The 25,509-nt window shown below is 45.3% G+C and overlaps 2 protein-coding genes across 5 annotated transcripts in view; one reads left to right on the top strand and one right to left on the bottom strand.

The window, feature by feature from the left end:
- The window catches only part of PDCD11 (programmed cell death 11), a 618,996-nt gene extending 606,563 nt beyond the window's left edge, over nt 1-12,433 (bottom strand). For 2 of the 4 annotated variants that reach the window (XM_085606679.1, XM_085606671.1), the window contains exon 1: nt 12,299-12,431. The gene's annotated coding sequence lies outside the window, so the exon portion shown is untranslated. Of the gene's footprint in view, nt 1-1,368; nt 1,489-12,298 lie in introns of those variants that run through there. The other 2 variants (XM_085606675.1, XM_085606665.1) reach the window with 2 other exon arrangements.
- Nucleotides 12,434-12,800: 367 nt separating this feature from the next.
- The window catches only part of ATP5MK (ATP synthase membrane subunit k), a 40,307-nt gene continuing 27,598 nt past the window's right edge, over nt 12,801-25,509 (top strand). Inside the window, exon 1 of the mRNA XM_085606688.1 lies at nt 12,801-12,937. The gene's annotated coding sequence lies outside the window, so the exon portion shown is untranslated. The remainder of the gene's footprint in view (nt 12,938-25,509) is intronic.

Below are 25,509 nucleotides of genomic sequence, written 5' to 3'. Positions count from 1 at the left end.
ATGGGACCCTCGAGCATGAGTTTTCGTGAGTCAGTATATAGCACATGGAGATACCCTCTTGGTTGCATTACCAGCCTATCCATTTGGTGCGCTGGTTCGGATAGCGGCTGGTGGGCCTATTGATTGACGGTTGTAATCTGAGCCGCCCTATAGTATATTGGGATATTTGGCAATGCAATCCCCCCCATCATACCATCCACTGGTCAGTTTATTCAGTGCAATCCTTGGCAGGCCTCCCTCCCACTGCAGCGAGCGCACCTCGCTATTAATTGTGATGAAATATGCATCTTGGACCAAGAAGGGCGTATTTTGTAAGACATAGAAAAATCTAGACAGGGCTATCATTTTAAACAGTGCTGCCCTGCCAAGCAGAGAAAGCGGAAGGGCTCGCAAATGGCAGACATCCCCCCTAAGTCGCTTAAGAGGGGGCAGGAGATTGCAATCATAAAACCGGGCTTGGTCAGTTGAGACAAAGATACCCAGGTAGCCGAAACCATCTGTAGCCACTTGAACCTCACAGTTCAGCAGTAGTTTTGGCGGCGTACCACAGAGGACGAACACCACTGATTTGGCACAGTTGATGGTGTATCCAGAATATCTGCCAAATGTAGTGAAGATGTTTAGTATTCTGGCTATGGACACCCTTGGGGACGTGACATACAAGAGGACATCGTCGGCGTACAACGATATCCTATCCTCCCAGTCCTCTGTCCAGCGCAGACCACGTATTATAGGATCTTTCCGAATCCAAGCCGCCACCGGTTCAAGAATTAGGGCAAAGACCAATGGCGACAAGGGACACCCCTGCCTCATTAGAGCTGAAAGGTGCAAGACCTCTCACCGTTCACAACCACTTGCGCCTGTGGGTCCGTGTATTGGAGGCCCAGCCACGATTGAAATCACGGACCGAACCCCATTAGTTTAAGAACCGCCATCATATATGGCCATTCGATCGAGTCGAATGCCATCCGTGCATCCAAGGACAGCACCGATGCACCCTCTACGATTCTATGGGCTCTTCCCAAAACTCCCTGGAGTCGTCTGAGATTCAAAGTAGTGCTGCATCCTGGCATGAACTCGGACTGGTCCGGGTGGACCAGGATCGGGAGGAGAGGGGAGAAGCCGTTGTGCCAGCAGTTTAGCAAGAATCTTTGCTTCCGCATTTAGTAGCGTAATTGGCCTATATGACATGCATTTGTCCTTTGGCTTACCCTCTTTATATAACGACTATGGTTCCTAATCGCAGGTCTGGTGGGAGCATACCTTTAGCGTTACTTTCTTCAAGCATTGCCAGTAGGTGGGGCGCGATTATTTGTGCTGTGGATTTATACAACTCTATGGGAATGCCATTAGGCCCAATTGCCTTACCAGACTTTAGGGCTCCCATCATCAGTAAATGCAGAGTATTCTTGAATGTCCGTAGCAAGATCGCCTTGAGCAAACAGGCAAGGGAAAGCCCTCGGACTGTTGTCTTTTCCTTTCTGTTCCATCGCACTGTAAAAGAAAATCCATTCACGTCGGCCATGATTTGTATTGATCTGCAACACACTATCTTAGGAAATGGTTTTAAAATACAGTATTGTCTCCTGGTCAAGATTGCTTTAAAAGCGGCCATGCGCATTTCTGCCTCTTAGCAAAAGTCAAATATTGGTACGTATGCCATTCCCATAACTGTAAAAAGAACAGATGATGGCGGGAATGCTGAATCAAACATTCACCCCCAGTCACAGATCTGGGTTAAATGCATTGTTTTTTTGCACGCAACGCCATTCCAGCTTCAACCCAGCCATATGCAAATCAGTCTTGACCCTGCTGCCCATGGGGACAGTCCAGCCCAAACTGCCAGGCCAGGTCCTCCCTTATCAGAAACGCTAGCTTGAATCTGGTGGTGTATGGTGTAGCGAGCACGGAACCCACATCTTGGCATACCCTTCCCACTTAGGGCAACAAATGCAAAAGGAACAGATGATAGACCAAATGCTGAATCAAACAATTTCCATAAAACTGAGCTCTTCAAACTGTGGGGCATGCCCCCTTGAGGTCCGTGGCTGAATTCACATGGGGGATACAAATGCCTCAGCAATACTTGTACTAAAGTAGGTCTGGAAGCACTACCTTGTTTATTTAGCGAATTTCCGGCTGGCTTCATTTACATGCAGGGTTGAAGAGCATAAAAAAGTTGATGGAACTGTGATCCAGAGTGCCATGGGAGCTAGGTCAGTGAGTTTGGTGACTGGATCAAACACTTGGCTAAAAAGAACAAAATTGTATTCAACAATTTTGTTAATGCAGACGGCTTGAATGAAAAATAAATGCATTTTCAACTAATCTTTGGGAAATGTGAAATTTCAATTGATTAAAGCAATCACTGCAGATGCCTGAATATGTGAAAAGAATTGAATCCTGGTTGGCACAATGGTAAATAGTGACTTATCTATTCATAGTGCTACGAGGTCTCAGTCTGTGACAGGTAAGCGTTGTGGATATGCAAATCTTTATTTTAACATTATATTATGCACAGTGTACGATAAGCTGCTGCAAGATGATTTAGCGTTCAAGATCAAAACAAGTGCTTATATAAGTACACACAACATGAGGGTAGAGGCTATAGATACCGCACCTGACAAATGAATAGTGCTTCTTGTTAGAGATTCTTACAGTTCAGCGAACCAAGGAACACTCCCCTCTATGTTCCTCACCAGGAACAAGTCCGGTCACAAAATTAAACACAAAAGGGTTCAGCACTGTTCCAAAAAGTCAATAAGTGTAAAAAAGAATGTCCAAAGCGTTGATATACTTTTCTTGAGAGAATCCTTTTCTTTATTACGTATTCACATAAACATGAAGAATCATAGCCACATAGACATGATGAATCATAGCCAAGTGCTTATATATAGGTGCAGTCAGACTATACCAAGTGCAACCATTCTTTTTTTACGAGTGTCTATTAAAAGGATGCACTCTGGAACTCAGTTGGTAGCACACTTACATTATCTCTCAAAAAGAAGAAATTTTTATTGGTCGTTTCCAAATAAGGCAATGCATACAATATGAGAAAATAAGACCATACGAAATAGACATACAAAAAATAAACAGTGAAGATAAAACAATAATTAAATGATCAGCAGAAGTCATTAATAACCAAAGTGACATAGCGTACCTCACAAAATAAGCATATGTATTATCAGTGCATATGCCCCACAGGGGACGACATCCGCTCATGATGGCAGGAGAGGTAACCAGAGGATTAGTATGGAGAGTTCTAGCAAGAAGAACAGACCCGAGGGATATGGTGTACAAGGGGCAGTGGGTCACTGTCACAGTATAATCGAGCCTTAGTGTTAATAGAGCGTAGGGCGGGATAGTGAGCATAAGTAACGAGGTCCATGGTGGTTTGTGTGAACTGAAGTAGTGGTCGAGAGTATCCCATATACATCTGGTAGGAGACGCCACAGTGAGTTCTGGATTGTTAGATTATCAGCCACTCTTAGGTTGGTGACCCAATTTAACCAGCAAGTAAAGGAAGCTTTGCGGGTGTCCTTCCACTTACTAAGAATAATCTTGATTACCGCAATTAGGAGTAGATCCAGGAGCGCCTATCATTTTCATTGAGAGACTCAGCTTTGAGGAAGCTGAATGCTAGGGTCGATAGCTCCCTACTGGGAGAGTATGAGAAAAGTTTAGATAGGAATGCTAAGACCTTATCCCAAAAGGGCAACAAGCATTCGCACTGGATCAATAGGTGTTCCAGGTCGCCTACTTTATCATTGCAATTCCAACAAATAGAATCCTCTCTAATTTTGTGTGAGTGAAGACGCGCTGGTGTCCAGAATGCTCTATGTAGCAACCAAAACTTCGTCTGGGAGAGTGCCGGGCTAATTTTATATCTCATGGTTGATGACCAGGTTTTGGACCAATCCAACTCCGAAATCGGAAAAGAGGCGAGTGACTCCCAGAAGTGTATGAGCTGTTTATTGAGGGTAGAGCGGTGTGGGCGTATTAACTTATAGAACCAGGAGACTTGGTGGCCGAGTTTATTTAGTTTTGAGAGATAGCTCGGGAGGGAAGGAGGCATGGGGGAGAGTTTTGCTTCAGTAACTGCTGGCTTTATTTTTTGAAAGTTGTAGAATTCCAGTGAATCAAGGTTGTATCTGGATTGAACATCTTTGAAGGAGAGAGGGTAGGCGCCTTCAAACAGTTGTTGATGGAAATAGATACCCTTTTCAACCCATAAGTCGTTATATAATGGTTTCCCCTTATAAAGTATTTTATGATTATCCAGAGAGATTCCAGATTAGACCGCCTAATACTAATATCTAAGAGTTTGTCAATCTTTAACAGAGCGGATTTTGTGTTCTTGATTAAGGGTTTTGAGCATGTGACCGTGTTGAGGCTTGCAGTCAGGAGGGCCGCTGGGGTGAGGTTCCTAAGAAGAGACTTCTCTATGTCCAGCCAAACAGAGGTATATTCAGCGGGAGGTACCAGCCAGTAGGAACCTTGTTTTGCCAGAAATGCCGTCTGATATAGCCTGAAGTCCGCCAGATTGACCCCTCCCAAGGACTTATCTAGTCGGAGCTTCTTCATGCTAATTCTTGCTTTTTTCCCCTTCCATAAGAATTTGGAGAGTAAGACGTCCAGCTTATGGTGGAAGTCCTGAGATAGCATGAGGGGTAGCATAGTAATTAGATAGTTGACTAGTGGAGAGATCAGCATCTTGATGGCCTCGACCCTACCCCACCATGTTATAAATCGTGGAGACCATCCGTCCAGGAGGGTTTTAATTTTCCCTAGGGTTGTGGCTTTGTTGCGCTGGAGCGTCTCTAATAGGGTGCTGCCAAATTCAATCCCTAGATATTTAATGTATCCTGGCTGCCATGATAGGCCAGAGTCACCCGGTATGTCCCTAGTGCTAAAAATGTTCAGAGGTTTGACTTCGGACTTATCTCGGTTCAGTTTATATCCGGAGTGGGTGGAGTATCTCTCTATGGTGTTCATGAGAGCCTTGATGGAGTCTCCCGGGTTTTCTGTAACCACGAGTATATCATTCGCATATGCGGCAGTTTCACATGCGTTCCTCCGAAGTCCACTCCCGCAATTTCGTCGTCGCGCTTGATATCCGTAATGAGAGGTTCTAGGGCCAAGAGAAATAGTGCAGGCGAGAGAGGACAACCCTGCCTGGTGCCCTGCTCTAAGCGAAATGATTCCGACAGAGTGCCATTCATAGAAATTTGGGCAGTCGGGGTGGAGTAGAGAGCCAGTACCATGTTAATATAAGTCTCACCAAGATTAAAAGATAACATGCATTGATTCAAGAAGGACCAAGACACCCTGTAGAACGCTTTTTCCGTGTCCAGGGTAATGGCAATAGAGGGGGCGGCCGTTATTTTAGCTTTCTCAAGAATATGGCACAGTAATTTAGTGTTGTCGTTAGACATGCGGTATTTGAGGAACCCCACCGGAGAGTTACTGATCAGTTTTGGGAGGATTGCGCTGAGTCTGTTGGCTAGGATTTTTGCATAGATCTTGCAATCCAAGTTGATAAGCAAGATTGGCCTATAATTTTTTGTTAAGAGGGGGTCTTTCCCTTCTTTCGGGATGACAATGATAGTGGCTTCACCCATCGATTTGGAGACACAGCCCTCCACGGCAATAGAGTTGAATAATTTTAGTAGGGTGGGACTGAGAGACTTATCAAACTCTTTGTAAAAGGCGGCCGAGAAGCCATCTGGGCCTGGGGCTTTATTGCTTTTGAGAGATTTAATAGAGATCGAGAGTTCTTTGTCAGTGATGGGGGACCCTAGCGCAGAGCTGTCAGTCTCTGTTAGTCTAGGGAGATTCAGTGACTCTAGGTATTCAGAGCAAACCTCCATGTCCAATGTCTGTTTGTTTTTATACAGGTCCTCGTAGAAGGCCTGGAAGGTACCTAGTATCCTGTTTTGTTTGGATGGCATTACTGGAATCTTTAATCGAGGATATAGTAAATTGTTTCTGCTTATGCTTGAGGTAGGACGCTAGCAGTTTACCTGCCCTATTCCCCTCACATAGATTGAGTGTCTTGAATTTATTTATCCACACTCCGGCACGTTTGCTCACTATTCTATTATATTCGCATTTCTTTTAAACTAGTTGGTCAAGGGTGTCTGTTGTCTGTATTCGTGAAGTGAGATATTTCTAGTAATTTGATTTCTTTCTCTAGTGCGTCAAGCTCTAGGTTTATTTTGTTGTTGCTCTGTGCTTTGATACCTATAATGACACCTCTAATAGTTGCTTTGAGTGCATCCCAAAGAGTGGGGGTGCTTATATCAGGGAGGTCATTTAGTGTGATGTATTCCTTAATTGCGCTTTCAATCTTCATTTTGTTTGCTGGTTCAGAGAGTATGTCGTCGTTAAAACGCCAACGTTTTGGGGGTAGGATGGTGTGGGTACCTGCGAGTGTGGTGCTGATGCAGGAATGGTCGGAAACTAATTTGGGAGCTATATCTGTTTCCTCTATGAGATGTGTGAACGAACTGGAGAGTAGGATGTAGTCAATCCTAGAGTAGGCGTTATGTGGCGCTGAATAAAATGTGTAATCCTTCACATCCGGATGTTGGAGCCGCCATGAGTCTCTCATGTTAAACTTGGAGCATATTCATTTGAGGACCTCATGTGAGCCAGAGGATTGGTATGTACATTTAGACTGCCGGTCTATAAGGGGGTCCAACGGGAGGTTGAAGTCACCGCCAACTACAATGAGGTCTTCCTGAGGAAGACTCTCAAGAGTATCTGACGGACTCCCAAAAATCTGGATCGTCGGTGTTAGGCCCATATATGTTTACTACGTGTATGGAGTCGTCACCTCTCAGTAGATGAAATCTTGTTATCATGAAGCTTCAAGTGACTCCATCAATTAAAGCCTACAGTGGCTCACTAACAGCCTTTACATTTGCTGATTAACAAACTACACACATTTACATTTTTTTCAGGTATCAGACAGTCTGATGAAAAGGACTGTCTCTTCTTTAGTACTCTGTCCCTCCTTCAAGTTCACAGCCAGGAGCTCGCCTGTCTCTCGAGTTCAAGCCGAAGGCACTTTAAGGCAAGCATTAACCAGTCAGGCACAACTGTTTTTTAACAAAAAAGTACGGGAATCGTTTATGTAAAGTTAAGAAAGTATGGGCATGCTATTCCCCACAGACCTGCCCACTTCAACCTCTATTTATATGCAGATGGCCTTTTGGTGAGTAGAAGGGGGGGGACAGAGAAGAGAGGTGGCAGGGAGGAGGCCAGCAAGATCACATTCAGATGAAAAGTCAGGCCTTCAAATATTAAACACGTTGCTAGACCTGCAGGTCTAGTAACACACTATCTACATGACCTAATAGTATTACACTCGACCCACAGAATGGCCATCATTTTGTTTTGTAATTAGAAGCCCTAGCATCCCTAAAATTTGTGGGCCGTCATGCTGCTACAACACTGAAAAACTGAATTTGTCACGAACGTCCTTACCTGAGAAATGGGTGTTATATGTGGGGAGGAATTTCCAGGATACAACTTAGATACACACAAAACCCCAAACACAGGTGGTAAAATAACACCTCAGTGCAAAGGTTCAGGCACGTACCTTTTAGATCTACTGCTTTTAAGAAGCTCTGAATACTGGTGTTAGTATCAACAAATTTAAAACTGAATTTACTGATTTTTGGAAGGATGGAAGGCTGAACCGCCATATTTGGATAGCTTCCGATTACTGCATGCTTTCATCAATGACTATTCAACTAATTGAAGGCAAAAGTTATGTACAAGGAGCGCTCATCTGCCTTGACAGTTACTTCACTAGTGCTCAAAGTGCGGCAGTAAACACACTAAAAGTGCAGCTAACCCTACTTTTTCTGTGGAACTGTACATGATTTTGTCCACACATCTCAACTGAGTGAATCACTAATTGCCAACCTCATTCATAGCAAAAATATTGCTTTGCTAACACCATGCAGACCTTACTCTTGCCCCCCCAAACATATATCAGTTTATCTGACTTAGGTATCTCCCCTGACCTAGTCTTGGGTGGAATCTCTGGGTGGGTGAAAGAAGCGCAAATAAGTCTCTCTCTATTAAGAAAGGTTTGTGATTGCCATGGGATTGTACTAGAAATTCTCTACATTGGGTGACGCTAGTGGAGTCTCTACATTGGGTTAGCCTAGCGGAGACACAGTCCTGTCACGTGCAAAGTGCAGAATTGTTAAGGGAAGTTCATTTCCCAGACCTCCTACCTCCTAACCTGTCCTTTTAAGAGAACTTTTGGTGAAAGATGCTGAGCAAGGCTTGAAGTTAAAGCTCAGGAGACATCAGTAATCAACCTGATCAGCAGGTCAACATCTGTGTGGTTGATATGATTAAAACACAGCTCATAACCTACACAGTGCCTGCCCTACACAGCTCTTGTAGGACACAGTTATCTTTTCCAACACAGATTATCCCTCGCACAGCTCAGATTCTGCACAGCCCGCACCTAGCACAACTCATGCTGCTTGCTAAGACAATGTGAGAAACAAAAAGCTTAATTTTCTGCCAGGTACAACTCATTCAAGCTGCACACCTACCATCTGAACCAGCATTGTTACCTACAGTGCAACTCATATCTGCAAAGTTCACTTACACACAGCTCCTCCCCCTTCAGTGCATGACATTCCACTCAGCTGATGTCTGTTGCTTAGCTCCAACCCTGTCCAGGTGACTCAAGATAATACCCTAGCTTTAGACGTAGGTATGCCGGCAAAGATCTACTAAGATCACACGAGTGGGGAGTTGAGTTTGAAACTGTTCAGCCACTGGATTGAAATAATCTTTTCTATTATGTTAAACACCACTGCCTTTTGTTCTTTTTTATCAAGAAATAAATGTGGTAACCAGAGTTAAAGTAGGTAAAGGGAGGGAAAGGATAATTAGAACCAAGTGTGCAGAAATGTATAAACTCTAGATAATGTGCTAGTGATATATGGTTACATTTCAGAATACATGAGAAAACATGAAAGAAGCTACCAATTTAGTTAACAAAATGTTTTTTTTCATTTTATTTGTAGTATGTTCTTATTCTTATTATCTCATTCTTTGTTGATACAAAAATATATACAAGAACAATAAAGATTACAAAGGCAATTAAATTGTCGAAAGATTACACGAAATTATAGACATATACTGACATGTAACAATACCCCATGCCTGTTTGTGCATGGAACAAGACAACACCCTATTGATGATAACTTTTCTTCGCACAACGCGTTTCGGCTAAGCCTTCGTCAGGTGTCCGTTCTTTTGTGATTAAACTTGAATGTAACTCGACATAAAGAGGAATGAATGTAAAAGATACTGGACAGTAGATTGTACCTTTTTTTGGTGACTATCTGCTCGATGGAAACTTAGAACAGACGGAAATCTATCTTTATTCCAAAGCTACATCTGATGTGGTTGAAATATACACTGAGCAGGTACCTTGGATTCCTATATGTATGCATAAAACATATGGGTGCTAGTCAGCAGGGAGCCACATAATCGATAATCATCAGCAATCTGTAACCTTTATGATAAGCATGGCGTTGAAACTTGCTGCCAAAATTCTGTGTTTGAACCTTGTAAAAGTTGCCGATCTTCGCAATTATAACGCCTCTGTGTGATGTATGGGTACAATATCCGTTAGGGACTTCTCACCGGAATATCGGCGCGACAGAGTTAAATACATGGAGTGATAACATGTTAAATCAAGGGTGTCTAAATTAGGGGCAGGAGGGCTGAATCCATGCTGGAGTTTCAGTATTCTGGATCCTTCCTTCTTAGAGCAATTACTAGACACCCTTGTATTAAATCAATCTGACATATATAATCTTTTTTTTAAAGTTCCTTTAAGGGAGGACAGAGCACTATTTAAATGTCAATATTGTGGTGTCATCTCACCTGAAGCAGCAGTTGAGATACAATGAAAGGCTAAGGGCAGAGCAGAACATTTGGCATGACCTAGGTTCCAGCCTTGTGCCACACCCATATGTACACATCTTTGCCCAGTTCTTCTCATGCTTGTACAGCTTCTGTGCAGTGCTCACACTGGGCACAGTTTACATCTTTCCCTGCTTATCTGCTCACACATGTTAACTCTTGATGAGCCAGCACTGATCCTGCATGAGTACAACCGAGAGGGAATGAAAGGAAGCCTTACTTAGGCTCAGCCGGCTCTGGAATCCCCCGTCTTGACACGATTTATTGATAGCCTAGACATTAAGTAAACCCCTGAAAAGTTTCAGATAACAGGGGGCGAGTAGTTGACGACAAGGTGCGAGTAGTTGAATTGTAAAGATTCAAACCATGTTTTGTTTGAAACGAGTAGCAATACAGTGTTGCAGACATCCTGGACCTTAAGCTAGAATTACCTGGCATAGAACCTTGAAGTTCAGTTTAACTCCAAAGGAGAAGCTAGTCCGATACATTCCACACAGAGTGTCAGCCAGGCCATTGAGACATTACACAAAAAAAGCCACACTTACTAACTGCGCCACAGCCAACGGCTATATTCAGACAGTAGCTTTTTCGCAGAATGAAACATTCAAAGGTTTTCCTAAGAGGGCGTGCTGCGCTGTATATGCAGAAGTGTTGCAACCTCATGCCTTTCTTGGAAAGGCACGGAGAAATAAGTGCTGTTCATATCTTTTGTGTAGTAGTCCCTTCACCCAAAGGACTAGTAAGCCCCAGAAAGTTCCTGCCAAGCTAAAATCTGCTCAAAATCAGCTTGCCATAGTGAGAGGAAATTTTGATTCATGAGAACCCTGTTGGTCTGGACCCCAGGGCCTCAGAATAATGGCACAGGAAAAAGAGGAAAGAAGTGAGCTCAATAGATAGCATCAAAGAGATGGCACAGAGGAGGGGCGCTATGTGGGCGTTATTTTTTGTTTATAAATGGGCAGAGACAGCTTCTTCATAGCGATGCCCCAGGGAAGGGAGTGAGATATGTGGACTCATATTTTTTTTAAGAGCAATCACAACCATCAGTGCAGCAGATGCAATGGCACTGAGTTATTGGTGTGAGTGGCCACTGCAACCCAAATATGTCTTAGTACCACAAAGGGGAAAGGAAAGTGGGAGGCCATTCTCCTAGCTAGCATTAGGATTCAGGGTAGGGTCCACTGTAGGGAACAGGTCCCAAGGAAGAGGGAGTGGATATGTGGGGCTTTTATTCCTACACAAAGGGGTAAGCAAGCTGCTTTGTGCCTCAGGCCTAGGGGGGGATATCCCACAGATGTGAGAAGAGGAGACAGTTGCTGCAGGCGCAGTGGCATTGGGACCCAGGGGTATGAGGGACTAAAAACGCAATAATGGTAATTTTGCGATCCTTCCTTGCACTTGGGCCTAACTCGCCCTTGCTGAGCCAGCGTAGCTTTGAACCTGGGAACAAGATCCCCAGGAAGATAAATATTGAAGCAGAGGGGATACCTTAGTTTGGGCCTCAGACGGGGGGGGGGGGGTAGGGCAAGATGGGGCTTACGTTTTTTAACAAAGGGCAGAAGAGACTCCCCTTTCTCAAGAAGTAGCTACCATTAAAGCAGCAGGTGCATTACCACTGGGCCCCTGGGGTGCAAGGGGCCCACTTGTGGCATATAGGTTACCTGTAGTCTGGTAAAATTATGCCACAGGTTCTAGAATGTGCTAATGTAAGGGAGCAGGTACTGGCTGTTGGAGGTGTTATCATGGACATTGGGTGTCACTGGCTTGCTCTCCAATATATCCTTAACTTATCTTTCGAGTCTACTTTACATGACTACATCACAATTAGGACTGTCCTTTTTTGGGGCAAGGGGTGAAAGACGAGCAATGAAAGAGGCAGAGGAGACAGGCTGATAATCAGGGCTGCAGCTATCATCAGTTCAGTAGCTGGCGTTGCATTGAAGCCCAGGAGTGTGTGTGGCTCACAACGCCCAAATTATGGAGACTCTGATTTGTGGTCAATATATGTTTTTGTTCGATGCATTTGCTCTTGTACAAGTCTCACAAATACTGTGCATTTTGTGCTACAGGTCAACAACCCTGTAATGATCTGAAAAGACTCATCCCTGCGCTAAGTCCTGCTCTTCCCGCTTACCCAACCCTTGCCATTATGTTTCGAAGGGGGCCCAAATTCAAAACATTTTGTTTAGAGGAGTTCAGAACAAAAATTTTTGAAAACTTTTGCCATAAAGCCAAACACCACCTTGACATAGTCTCATTTCACAGGTCTTCTTTAGTTTTGCAGATTGGGCGTTTGATCGAGTTGGGAAGGCAACAAAAGTAGACTTACTTTCTGGTTTTCCTCTTGTTGCTGCTCACGGCCGAGCAGTTGGGTCTACTAATAGCCGTTCTAGCATCAGGACAGCCACAAACATCCACATGTACGCCAACCCGGAAACACTTTGGTTGGCAGGTCACAGGAACTATTTCCTGTGAGAATCAAAAGACTAGTACCCAAGCAATAGAGTAAGAACTGTGGTAAGAATTGCGCGGCCACATTGGAAGAGGTCGGTTTCTTTAAATTAGAAAAGTGACTTTTCGCCAATGGACAAGAAACTTGTTTTAAAGAAAATGAAATTCGTTAAATACCTCATTCTGCGAACACATAAACACATTAGGGCTTTTTACCCCCTTAATTTTTTAATTAAATTTTACATGCCTCCATCAATCACGCGCAAAGTATCGTGTTACATTTTTTACGTGCTCTCGAAAAATACTTTATATTTTTGGAACGAATCGGGGAAGGATTTTACCGTGATTGTTGTTCTTTTATGTTTGATTGACAGGTTTTGAACCAATCGGTGCAGTTCTCTCTTTCTGAACTCTGCTGTGGAGAGGGGCGGGTGTTCGCCTGCAGTTCCGTTGTGGGAGGCGGTCTCTTTCTTCTACTGCTTGTGAAGGGCATCGAGCCGGTCGCTGTTGAACGAAGGTGAGAACTAGAGGGGTCTTTGATTGAGGGTGTGGGTGTAGAGGGTCCTCGGGAGTTTTTGAGCTCTAAGTGCTGTTACCAATAGTCTTGCATGCTCAAGGTCGACCAGAGCCCAAGCCCTTTGGCGTTGATGTTTCAGAGTGATTAGCGCTTAATAGGAGCAGACTGTTTTTTTTTTAACTTAGGTGCTAATTCATGTTTATTTTATCTTTTTTCTATAGCATTCAAATGTAAGTGAGAAAGCAGTATTGATTTATCTTGTTGCAAATCTAAATATTTACGATTTTTACCAGATATACTTTTTTCGGTGAAATTAGGACGCAGATAAGATTGGGGGTTTAGGAAGGAGACACCTTGTAGTGCCCGTTGTATTTATGTGGAGTGGTTGTCTCTTCCCCAGTCCTTTAGAACTGATACGAAATTATCAGCTTTCAAGTTCTTTCAGTACACTAGGTATGTTCCATGTAATGTAAACATTTGTTCGTTAAACTAGGTAAAGCAGTCACGTGACTGAACAAAAAACTGGTAAAGGTCAATTTAGTTATCTCTTTAAGGAGCTGTGTACTTTTGCTACATCGCGAAGCGCCGGATTCGCCTTTCCATCGGCACGTTCATGTAATGCCAAAGTACACTCCCCCCGCCCCCCCTTAACATCTCTCAAACTCTACCGACGCACTGGTTCACAAAATTGTCCACGTGCCCTTTGTCGTTAAACTACCTAGTCCTGCCTTTTGGTGCTCCTGTCTGTTTTTCCCAAATTAATCGCCCATGCAATATTTTGACATTTTATTGCACATAAGCATTATACAACCCACAAACTCTGTCCAGTTGAAATCTAAAGTTGTCCTTGCGGATATAATCAAAGATGTTGGTTTTACATGCAGACGATGCACACCTCTTTATCCTCATGACTTATTTAACCCTTTCTTTGGCACGAGGGTAATTGACAGCCTTGTGAGTAATACATACAGACCAACCTGAATAGTTCCAGTAGGCCTCGTAAGAGGTGTGGCAAGCGGTATACAAATAACCATAAACATATCTTTTTCCTGTAGGGCCATGTTGCTTTATGCTTAACGTCTCAAAACTGGAGATTATCTATTTTCTATTGTCCATATCTCCCTCATCTGTTATATTTTTCCCTCCTCCAGAGCATCTTTGTTTAGTCACGTGTACCTTAACTTGTCACTGTAGCCTGACTTGCTGTTTAACTGAAAGGTACGGTTCAATCTTTTATTCAGCAAAGAACCTGCTCTGTGTAGTTTAGTGTTGCACAGCCTTGGCTTTTATGACAGCGAACGTTTAGACTACTTGTGCATTCATTTTGCCATGTGCATGATTTTTAACATTCGTGTGTATTGTATTTGCACCAAATATGATTCTCAGTGCAAATGACTTATGCAAACCTTCCTTAATATCGTCTTTGAAATGGTACATAGCATAGCACTCTCTATAGTAGCAAGTTTTTTCAGTTCAGTTTGTTCTAACATGGCCCAGTCCTCAAACTACCTTGTGCCTTTTTAGATAGTCTACTCTTTTGCCCTCTTAGCAATGAAAAACATTTTCACTGACATAAGTTTCATGGCTTTCCTTTCACAGTATTCTAAAAGAATCCCACAGGAAGCAGAAATACTTAGACTTACCACATGCAACCCAGGTTTTAATTATTGATTATTCATTTTTAGACTAAAAAATAAGTTTAATTGATTAGTGTGCTTGAATACCTCCTCTTAGAGGACCAGGCTCTCGATTCTACCATCTCCGTTGATTTAGATGACCCAAAATCTTCTTTCCAATGGGCACACTTTATCAACGTTCTAGACCACTTTGTTTTTTCCTCGTATATTATTTTAGGAATTATATTCTGACTATATGCATTAATAGTGCTACGCAAACAAATGATGGATGGAATGCTGAATAAATCATACATTCACCCCCAGTCAAGAGATCTGGGTCTAAATCCATCGTTTTTTGCTCACCATGCCATTCCAGTTTGAACCCAGCCATATGCAAATCAGTCTTGACACTGTGCCTCATAGGAACAGTCCAGACTGAACTGCCAAGCCAGGTCCTCCCTGGACCGGAAACAATCATCCTGGGACCATTTTCTGGTATTGCCCTTCATCAGCCAGGTTAGCTTGATTCCAGTGGCATAGTGAGCAAGGGACCCATGTCTGGGCATACCCATCCCACTTAGGATGAAAAGTGCTACGCAAACAAATGATGGATGGAATGCTGAATAAATCATACATTCACCCCTGGCTTGGCAGTTCGGGCTGGACTGTTCCAATGAGGCACAGGGTCAAGACTGATTTGCATATGGCTGGGTTCAAACTGGAATGGCATGGTGAGCAAAAAACGATGGATTTAGACCCAGATCTCTGTACTGGGGTGAATGTATGACATTGTTATGCATTCTGTCCATTAACTGTTGTTTTTGAATAAGCATTAATAAGCAGTATCAAAGAGAACTTCCATATATATTTTAGAACACAAGTCTGGGAGACTAGAGGAATCTGGTATTGGTGGAGTGGCACTGCAGTGGATGACTAGCTTCCTTTCTAATCGTTCCCAGTCAGTCAATCTGGGTCCGTATCGTTCTACATCTAGGGAACTGACCAAGGGAGTGCCCCAGGGCTCTTGTCTAAGCCCCACCTTGTTTAACATCTATGTCGCTCCCTTGGCCGCACTTCTGAGGACCTACGGTTTCACTCCCATTTCATATGCAGATGAAACTCAGCTTACCTTCTCCTTCAATAAATCTTTCCACGCAGCTCAAGCCACCTTCTCTTCCGGCGTGTGGGCAATCTCACAATGGATGCGTAACAACTTTCTACAATTGAATGCCGGAAAGACAGATCATGGTTTTTGGAGAGACTCCACTGCTGTGAACACCAGAGTGGTGGCTAAGGGAGTTGGGGATCGCTCCAACTCCGAAGACAGTAGTAAAAAATCTAGGGGTTCGCATTGAGCAGGCCTTGACCATGAAGGAGCATGTGACCCACACGGTTGGCTCATGCTTCCATGTTCTAGGCCTTCTAAGATGAGTCTTCCCCTTCCTTCCCGATTCCACACAGAAGATTCTCATCCAGACTTTGGTGTTGAGCAGATTGGACTACTGCAACGCCCTGTTGATTGCAGATAATGAGTCCTCGTTGGACCGTCTACAGGTACTGCAGAATACAGTGGCTCGTTTAACACTGAATGGCCCTTACAGAACAGCCTCACTTCTCCTTCTCCAACTGCTCCATTGGCTGCCTGTGCGCAAACGAATAAAGTTTAAGATTTGCTGCATTGTCCACAAAGCAGCATGGGGTAAAGGTCCTACTTACTTGGCGGAGAAACTTAACCGATACACTCCCCGTAGGGATCTCCGCTCTGGTTCTAAATCCCTCCTCATGGTACCTAAGGTCAAGAAGTTAAGGACCGGGGGGAAAGCTTTTTTTATATCTGGCTCCCCTCTACTGGAACCAGCTTCCCATCTCATTGCGGCAGTGCCCGGACCATCTGCAGTTCAGAAAGGCCTTAAACTGTTCTTTTCGAGAATTGCTCCTTTGTGACAGCTTTCTTATGTGGGTCCATGAGCGCCTTTGGGGGTGATTCAAGCGCTATACAAATCCATAAAATAAAAATATAATAAACACGCAAATCAACTTTTGAGCTACATTCAGAATGCTTATAACCTCTTATTTTAATTGATTGAACTACACCGGTTGTCAGTTAATGAGGGTTCCTGTGCCACAATGGAAGCTGAAACTTAGACTGAGGAGTGGAGCAATTTAGGGAGTCTGTTTATAATTGTAGTAGAAACATTTCGAGCATTATGTGCTGTACATGGAAGTGTGTTTTGTGGGAGAGTAACTTCCAGTAACTAACTAGATGTAGTGAGATGGTATAATTGGAGCAGCACTGAAAACTTTAGTATTTACGCTACATTACATAATTATACTTTTCAGCACAGGGAAATTGTCCAGAATCACCTTTTTTGTTCAAGTGTGAAAGTTGGGATTAGAATCCGTGTCTTTAAGTTCCAAGACAGTGATTTGGCTAATAAATTATGTCTCCTGATCTCTAAGCAAAATGAGATACCATCTTGTTCCATAGTGGACTCGAATCAATAAAATGCCTTGCTCTTCATTAGTCTACCCCCCCCCCCCCCCCCCCACACGATTTAACAGTTATGAGCTCCTACAGCTCAAAGAACCATGTCGGTTTTCAAGTCGCATTTTAGGATGTTTTTCTCCTACTAAAACACTACCACCTGCTACTGTTGTCTTTAATTACTTAAGCCTTTTTGGCTACAGGCTGCCTAAAAATGCAAACGAGCTCATTGTAGCAATTAAGGGAGTGTCTTGAGTCTCGCCTAATTAATGTAGGAGTCTTACTACTTTCTTGTTTTCAAGACCATCTAAACCTTGGTCTCCCTCTTTTGGATGCAATTGGCCATCCCTAGGTTTAAATGAGGTACATGGGTACTGTGTTATTAATAGAAAATATTTTGGGAGCATTTTCAATGGTCTTCTCGTCTTCAAAGTATTTTAGCCCCACTTCTTCAATTTGTACCACAGTTATCAAGAAATTACTATAAATAAAGCTGTGCATATAATAATTCTAAAGTATCCCAGTATCTATGTGTGCCCTAACATTCAATAAAATCCAACATCATAGATCGTACGAAGTAGTCATGTAGAAGTATATGATCATGCACTGCTATTTTAGATTACTAAAATTGTGTTTTTATTTTTAAATGCTTTTGTCTTTTATGAATTAGAAATGTGTGTAATATTTCTAAAAATATATTTCTTGCATTTAAAGTACTTTTGACCTGATTGTACCCAGTATAAGAAACCTAAGCGTCCAGTTGTGTTATTATACTGGAGCGGAACATAGGGGTCAGGTAAGTCTAAGAATAATGTGGAACATTCAGCTTAGAGTTAGATCTCACCCCTAACTGACAATCTTGATTAGAAGGTATATGTCAAATCCCTACATCCACCAACTACATTGCCTTTCTCCCAAGCATAGTTGCTTTAGGGCTAATTGGTACTAGTATCGCCCTAATATTCCCCCTCAATCATCCATACCAGACACAATTCCCCCCTCAATTTATGTGGATTAAAGTACAATTAGCACATACCAAGAAAGAATGCGCATCAGTGAATTGTGGTTTTCAGTTTTCTTATTCCATTCATCGCGAACCTGGTCTCTCAAGTTGTGTTAGATCCTTGTATCTCCCACTTTTATAAATAATCCAGCCAGGTTCGACTATTAAACCTCCATCGTAGACACCTATAGTAATATGGCAAGTTAAAATATTTATCCTTCCAATACAGCGAGATATCATGATACAACATCACCACTCTAAGGGTGGTGTATACTAACGCAACCAAATTTATTTCACTCCCACATCAAATGCATAACCTATGGCCCCCATTCGTAATCCGCTCTGAATCTCAACCAATATCCCCAATAGGCAAAGCAGACACCCGTGTAGCAACATCACAAAATATCATTTGAAACAAGGGGGCATATTGTTAATTAACCACTTTATTCGTGGCATCATTGTGAATAGTTTGATATGTTCCATGTTAGAAATGGGGCAGTGTGTTCTATATTCGCCTTAAAACCCAAAATATTATTCAAAACAAGAGGGCACATCGATAGTCAACCACATCATTTGTGGCTTCACTGAGAATAGTGCGGTATATTTCATGTTAGAATAAGGGTGGCATGTTCTATATTTGCAGAAAAGTAATCTGGTATTGCATATTGCATAACCACATAGCTTGAAACTTTATGATAAGCATGCCCAAATATAAAACCACGGTTCATACGTCCCAGTGTGTAATAACAATTAAGAAAAGTATAATCGGAGGGCATCCCTACGCCGCATGGAGTAAGAATGTGGCCCTTGTATTCAATGTACTCTTTATGGCCCACACATTTCACGTAGTGTGTTTTGTGGTAATATTATAGCTAGTGTGGAAAGGTCTCAATGCACCAAGAGGCAATCTAATACCCTTCTTTCCATACCCACGTAATTAAGACGTGGTTTGCACCAGAGTTTAAAAGGCATCACACATTGGCCGCATCGGGCCACGTTGTACGTCCAGTATCTACTCCACTGCACTACACACCCCACGTAGCCAAAATTCCCGCAATCGCAACCCCACCCATGGTCAGCGGTGCTCATCTGGCCGCATACTAATCTTGTGTCCCCCCTGATGGTACATTAGGAATACACTTAAACAGCTTTTGATCTTCAGCATACCATGATTTACCAACTTGTCAACATTTTTCATTTATAGCTTGTGAGAAAGTGGCTCTGTATATACTGTTCCTTTAATAGGTACAGGGTGTACAGAGTCCACAGACCCCAAGGGTTTAACAGAGGTTAAAGTTAGATATAACCTTACTCTCCAAAGTGGTAGCCTGGTCGAGCAGTAAGGCAGTATCAGAGGACAGTGTAAAGCATTTGTTGTACACACTCAGTCAGCAAATAGTTCCACACACTCAATAATTGAACTCTAGGCCAATGGTTTGTATATAAAAAATGTATGCTTGTTTTATTTTAGAACCAACACTTGGAATTAAAATATACTTTCTCGACAGTAGATGTTTCATAAAAAATACTTTTGTATATGCAATAGACTTGTTAGTAAACAGTTACAAGTAGTTGCAGTAGGCAACTCTATTTCTAAACACAATACATTGAGCTCAATGATAAATTCAAATTATATGCAACAGATTACTTTTTAGATTACTTTTGTAATTCCAGGCTTGCATCCTAGATCCAGTCCTGGGTCAGTTCTCAGAATCAGCTGTTGAAAGTAGACTTTGGTATTGTAATGATTTTTAACTAATATTTAGCTATTTCAAAAGTTAGCACTTAGAAAATATTTCAGAGCAAACAATCAATGATTCCCTATGGAAGGAAATGTAGGTTACAGGTACAGTAGGTTATCGTTACTTTTGTAATCCAGTACTGGGTGTCTAGACTCAGTACTGGGACCTTTATCCAAAACAGGTAAGTAATTACGTTTTCAGATGTTATACGATTTTTGATGAATATTTAGAAATTGCAGAAATCAACACTTAGAAGAAATTTCACAGAAAAAACAGTCAATGGTTTCCTATGGAAGAAAAATGAGTTAAAGGTAAGTATAGTTGTGGGTACTTTTCAGAGTCGGTGCTGGGCACCAAGATCCAGCACTGGGAGCTCACCTAAGAGCAGGTGAGTAAATTCGTTTTTGGTACTCGGCTGATTTTTGGTGAATATTTTGAGTTTTGAAAAGTCCACACTTAGAAGAATTTCCAAGAAAAAGCCAGTCCATGTTACTCTGAGGAAAATGAAGTTAGCGGTTTAAGGGTAAGTACTCGACTGGCAGAGTTGAAGTTCTGGGCATAGACTCAGGGGTCCCTCAGTGTCAGGTAGGTACAGTCAGTTCACCCTCAGCGGTTTCAGGGCGGCCGGGTGCAGAGAGAGTTAGGCCCAATGTTATCCTATGAGGGATAGGGGGGCCTGGGTTGGAGGCTGCTGTCGGGCAAGCCACGCGGCTGTGGGAGCTGGGCTCCTGGTCACTTACTCAGGGCAAGTGGGGAAGTAGGTTAGAGTAGAGTTTTCACTGCCAGGGCCACTCGGGCGGCTGGGTGCAGGGTGCTTTTGAGCTGTCGGGCGCTCATATGATTTCTATGGGAAATCTCCGGTTTGGAAAAAGACTGCAGGCTCGGGGACGAGGACTCTTCGAGTGCCACCACCACTTCGAGGGGTAAGTTGGGTAGTTGGAGGATAGGTAGGTACCCCGGGATTGGGCACAGAGGACTGTGGGGCGCCGGGTGCAGGGGTGCCTTTTGATGTCGGAAATCTTACCCTCTTGTTGATCGCGGTTGGGGTGGCACTCTGTTCTGAGGCTGCAGGTTTCTTCAGGATAGTCGAGGGGGGTCCTTGGGTGCCGGACTCGGGGTCACAGTCGCCGTGGGGTCGTCCTCGTGAGTTTAGTTCACTCCGGCCAGGCTTGGCAGGTGCAGAGTGGGCTGGGATCGCGGTTCCGGGCTGCTGCCAGGGGTGAAAGGTAGGTTCTGAGTAGAGCCTCTACTCATGGGAGTCCCAGGGGATCAGAGTTCAAAGGTAGCCAGGTCCTCCGGGGTTTCTGAGGTTGCTGGCCACAAGAGATGCCGGGTTTGGAGCAGGAGCAAGTCCGAGGTCGACAGGCCGGTAGGGCTGGGGCCAAAGCAGTTGGTGTCTCCCTCTCCTTTGCAGCTGCAGGTCTTCTTTTCTTTTCGCTCTTCTTGTAGTTTCGGAATCTGGCGAAGGAAGGTTCAGGGTGCCCCTAAATACTAGATTTAGGGGCGTTACAGGTAGGTGAAGGCCAGGGACCAATGGGTCCTTGTCCTGGGGTGGGTACACCCCTATCCTGCCCCTCTCCTGTGGGAGGGTGGCAGTAGCCTAATCCTGATAGGGTAGGGCCTCCCATCTTCAAGATGGCGAGAGCCCGGAGACGTGCTTCACCTCGCCTCTCCCACCTGAGGGGTGGGGTGGGGTGGGCAGGCTGGCACATCTCCTGACCTTGTATGGGGTTTCCGGCCAAGCTTCCCGCCAGAGTGGGGGGTTGCAGTGGCCTGGGGAAATTCCTAGAGGCGGCAGGCCTTTGAAGCTTCACTTTGCTCCTCCTGGGGGAGGAGATCTATCACCTCACCCAGGATGTGAAATGTTGCAGGCCCGGGAGAGCAGGGGCTCTCCCACCCAGGGGTCCAGCAACGTGTCTGCTGTGTGGCAGCCTGGGCAGCCTCAGAGCAGACGTGGATTGTAGGTTAGTTGTAAGGGGGCATCTCTAAGATGCCTTCTGGGGTGCTTGGTACATTAAATCTCACACTGGCATCAGTGTGGGTTTAATGTGCTGAGAAGTTTGATACCAAACTTCCCAGTCTTTAGTGTTGCCATTATGGTGCTGTGGAGCTCGTGTTTGACGAGCTCTCAGCACCATGTACTCTTAAATGACAGCACTGCACTTACAGTGCCCGGGAATGGACCTGGGTACTGTAGGGGCACAGGGCTCCTGCTCCTGTGCCCACACCATGGGCATAAGGCACCCAGCCAGAGGGGTGACTGACATATGCCTTGGCAGTGTGGGTGTTGGGCATGGCACACAGAGATTTGTGCCATGTTGACTCTTCATTTTGTCCTGCACCCAGACACTCAGCCTGCAAAGGCAGTGTGTGTGTGTAAGGGTACAGGGCCCCTAAGGGTGGCACAATGAGTGCTGCAGCCCTTAGGGGCCTTCCCTGATCACAAGGCCCTGGGTACCTAGGGTACCATTTACTAGGGGCTGACATGTGGCCAGGGTTTGCCAATTTGGAGTTTGTGTGTTTTAAGGAAGGAACATAGGCCCTGGGCACCTGATTGGCAGGAGTCCAGGGTACACTCAGTCAAAGTACATTCAGCAATTTAGCAAAAAGTGGGGGCATACCATGCAAGAAAGAGGGCACTTTCTCACATAGCTATAAATATTGTGATATTTAAAATCTTGTAAAGTTGTCCTGAGTCGGTCACTTTTGCCAGACTCTCTTTTATGGTCTGATACACGTACAACCTACAGAAGTCCAATTTATTTCAGATGGAAGATTAGTCACTCATGTACATGAGGTAATTGAATAGGGGATATTTCTTTTTATGACATTGTCTGACAGGCTGAAGGGGGAGCGTTACTGTCCAAAAAGACAGTACAACGACCCTGGCTAACTTCCCACAATCATCCGCTCTTGCTTGAGTAGAGAAAGACACACAAGATGGATGAAATGCAGAATAAATCAAACATTCACCCCCAGTCAAGAGATCTGGGTTAAATCCATTGTTCTTGTGTTCTCTGAGGAGCAGGGTAAAGAGTTATTTGCATATGGCTTGGTCCAAACTAGGGTGTTATGATAAGTCAAAAGCCCTTTCTAACCTCCAAAAAAGACAGAACTGCTGGGCCTCTTGCACGTTTTCAGGCTCCTCTGCCTGCAGCACTACACCGTGAAGGGGGGTAGCACCTGGCTTGAGCTACTTGGGCTCCAACCAGCAGTATATTGGCCACTGAAGCAGAACCGTGACTTTGAGAGAGCTCGGAGTCAATAAGTCTAGCTGAGCAGCCAAGTCTTCCTTCGAAGGAGGGGTTGAGCAGTTTGAAAGCTGCTTCCTGGTTTCAAAGAACTGTACAAAGTTGATGGAGCTCGCAAAAGAAAGATAGAGCTGGGTTCCCATTGGTGGGAATTCCCAAACCACTCACTAGCAATATTGGAAAGATCTCCCTCTGAGAGGTAAGGAATATGCTACTTACCAGTATGCATCTTCTGTTGGCATGTAGAGCTGCAGATCTACACACTGTGCATAGATTGCCATCTGGTGTTGGGCCCGGATGTTTGCACTTGTTTTTGTCTTGGTAAGTCTTTGGAAGTCACGAGGTATGTGACTCCTCCTTTAGATTATAGTGCGCTTGGGCATCGGCTCCATCCTCAGATTGTTTTTCGCCAGCAGGGAAATGATGGAGCTTAGTAAGAAACAGGAAAGATGCCCATGTATGGTGTATCTAAGTAAGATAACACTGGAACAGATAAAGGTAGCCAGGGAGGCGGGTGGGCGTGTGTAGATCTGCAGCTCTACATGCCAAGAACAGATGCATACTGGTAAGTAGCATATTCCGTTCGAGACATATGAGCTGCAGATTACACACTGTGCATAGATTGTAAAGCAGTATCCACCCCTAGCGGCGACCACCAGTATGTGTTGCAGTAATTTGAAATGGTGTCTTGAATACAGCCTGGCCCACACTAGCCTGTTTAGTTTGCACATCAACACAGTAGTGTTTTGCGAATGTGTGCGGTGTAGACCATGTAGCTGCTCTGCAGATATCATCTAAGGGAATGTTTCCTAAAAATGCCATTGAAGCCCCTATCTTTCGTGTAGAGTGGGCTTTAGGAGGAACAGATAATGTACGTTTTGCTTTGTGGTAACAAATCTGTTTGCATTTGACAATCCACCTAGTTATCCCAGATTTTGATATGGGGTTGCCTTTGTGTGGGGGTGAGAAGGACACGAATAGTTGTTTGGTCTTACGAAAGGGTTTTGTTCTCTCTATGTAGTATAGTAGTGCTCTTTTGACATCTAAGGTGTGAAGAGCTGGGGGCGCTAGGTGGCGCCAAACCAAGATGGCCGCGCCTTAGCAAGGCTCTCGCCCGACCAGGCACTCTTCCGATCCTGCAGCTATCCTGACCGCACTATCCTACCCACAGATGCTTTGACTGAACGCCGGAATGCCTGCTGATCACGGCGGTGCTCTTTGAGTGCGGAAGCCCTCCCGAACGGCGGAGATATCGTCGGCGGCCCTTCCCGAGCGGAGCTACTTGCAGTCTCGACGCTGGCGGGAAGGCGGAGTCGCCGGCCAGGAAACTCCGAGGCTTCTGGGGCCTTGCGCTGCTGCGGGGGCGCCCCCCTGGGGGAGAGAGCCGCACCGGAGGAATCGGATGGGAGCGCTGGAGCCTGCTGTGCCCCAGTCGTGAGGTGACCCCCTGGTGCTTGAGCGGAGGAGCCGGCGTGACTGGCGGCGGAGTGAGCGGCCTCTTCCCGGCGACTCTGGTAGGACGGGGCCGGGGCCTGGCGACGGTCCAACCGGTCCGGTGGCTTCCCTGGGTGGGTGGCCTGGTGGGGTGCGGCCCCCAGACGGCTGACGGACTACCTTTCTCTGTCCCCGGTGGAGCGAGTGGCTGCGGACTGCGGGCCACGTGGTGTACGGTGAGGGCTCCCCGCGCGGTGCGGCCTGTCAGGGCTCGGCGGAGGGGGCCCAGTCTACACACACCTACCCACCACGAGTGTCCCAGTGATTCCGTGGCAATACCGCGGGCGAGCGGTACATCAGGGACACGACCCCATCCTTGGCGGGCGGATCGGCTGGAGCCCCCCCCCCCCCGCTGGTCCTCTCTCTGTCGGCGGGGTGCGGTGGGGATCGGCGCTGGACGTGGGGGAGTGCAGGAGCTGTGGAGCGCCCATATGCTGAGAGCCTTGACCGGGGCTCGCGACTGCGGCGCTCGCCCTGGAGTTGACCCGCTGTGTGCTGCCTGGGTCTCCCTGCTTGCGGACCTTCGGCTGGGGGGAGCTGCGCTGAATCGCCATTTGCCAGTTGGAGACTGCGCCTGCGGACTGCTCGGCTGCTGCGTCGGCCCGGGGTGCTCCTCTGATCGACCGGTCAGCCGGAGAGGGCCAGACGCTGGAAGGGACGGTCCTAAACATGGGTCGCAAGGATGCGAAACAGTCCACGCTGCCGTTCGAGGCCGCGAAGAAATCCGCGACAGTGCCAGTGTCGGGGAGCGAGGCGCCCGCTGCGTGGGCACCCGACGAAGACTGGAAGGCTCTACTAATGGGTATGCGGCACAGTCTGACCTCCATAGACGCCAAGGTGGACAGCATTAATACCAGGCTGGACAGTGTTGTCACCAGACTGGAGCACCATGACACTCGCATTAAAGAAACGGAGGAGCGGATCTCTGCCCTGGAGGACGGGGCCTCTTCTGCGGCCAGGCAGGTGACCCAGATGGATCGG

Source organism: Triturus cristatus, chromosome 1_2 (genome assembly GCF_964204655.1).
Source record: "Triturus cristatus chromosome 1_2, aTriCri1.1, whole genome shotgun sequence".
Lineage (NCBI taxonomy): Eukaryota > Metazoa > Chordata > Amphibia > Caudata > Salamandridae > Triturus > Triturus cristatus.
The sequence above is the reverse complement of the archived record's forward strand: the minus strand, read 5'-3'. Positions and strand labels throughout refer to the sequence as shown.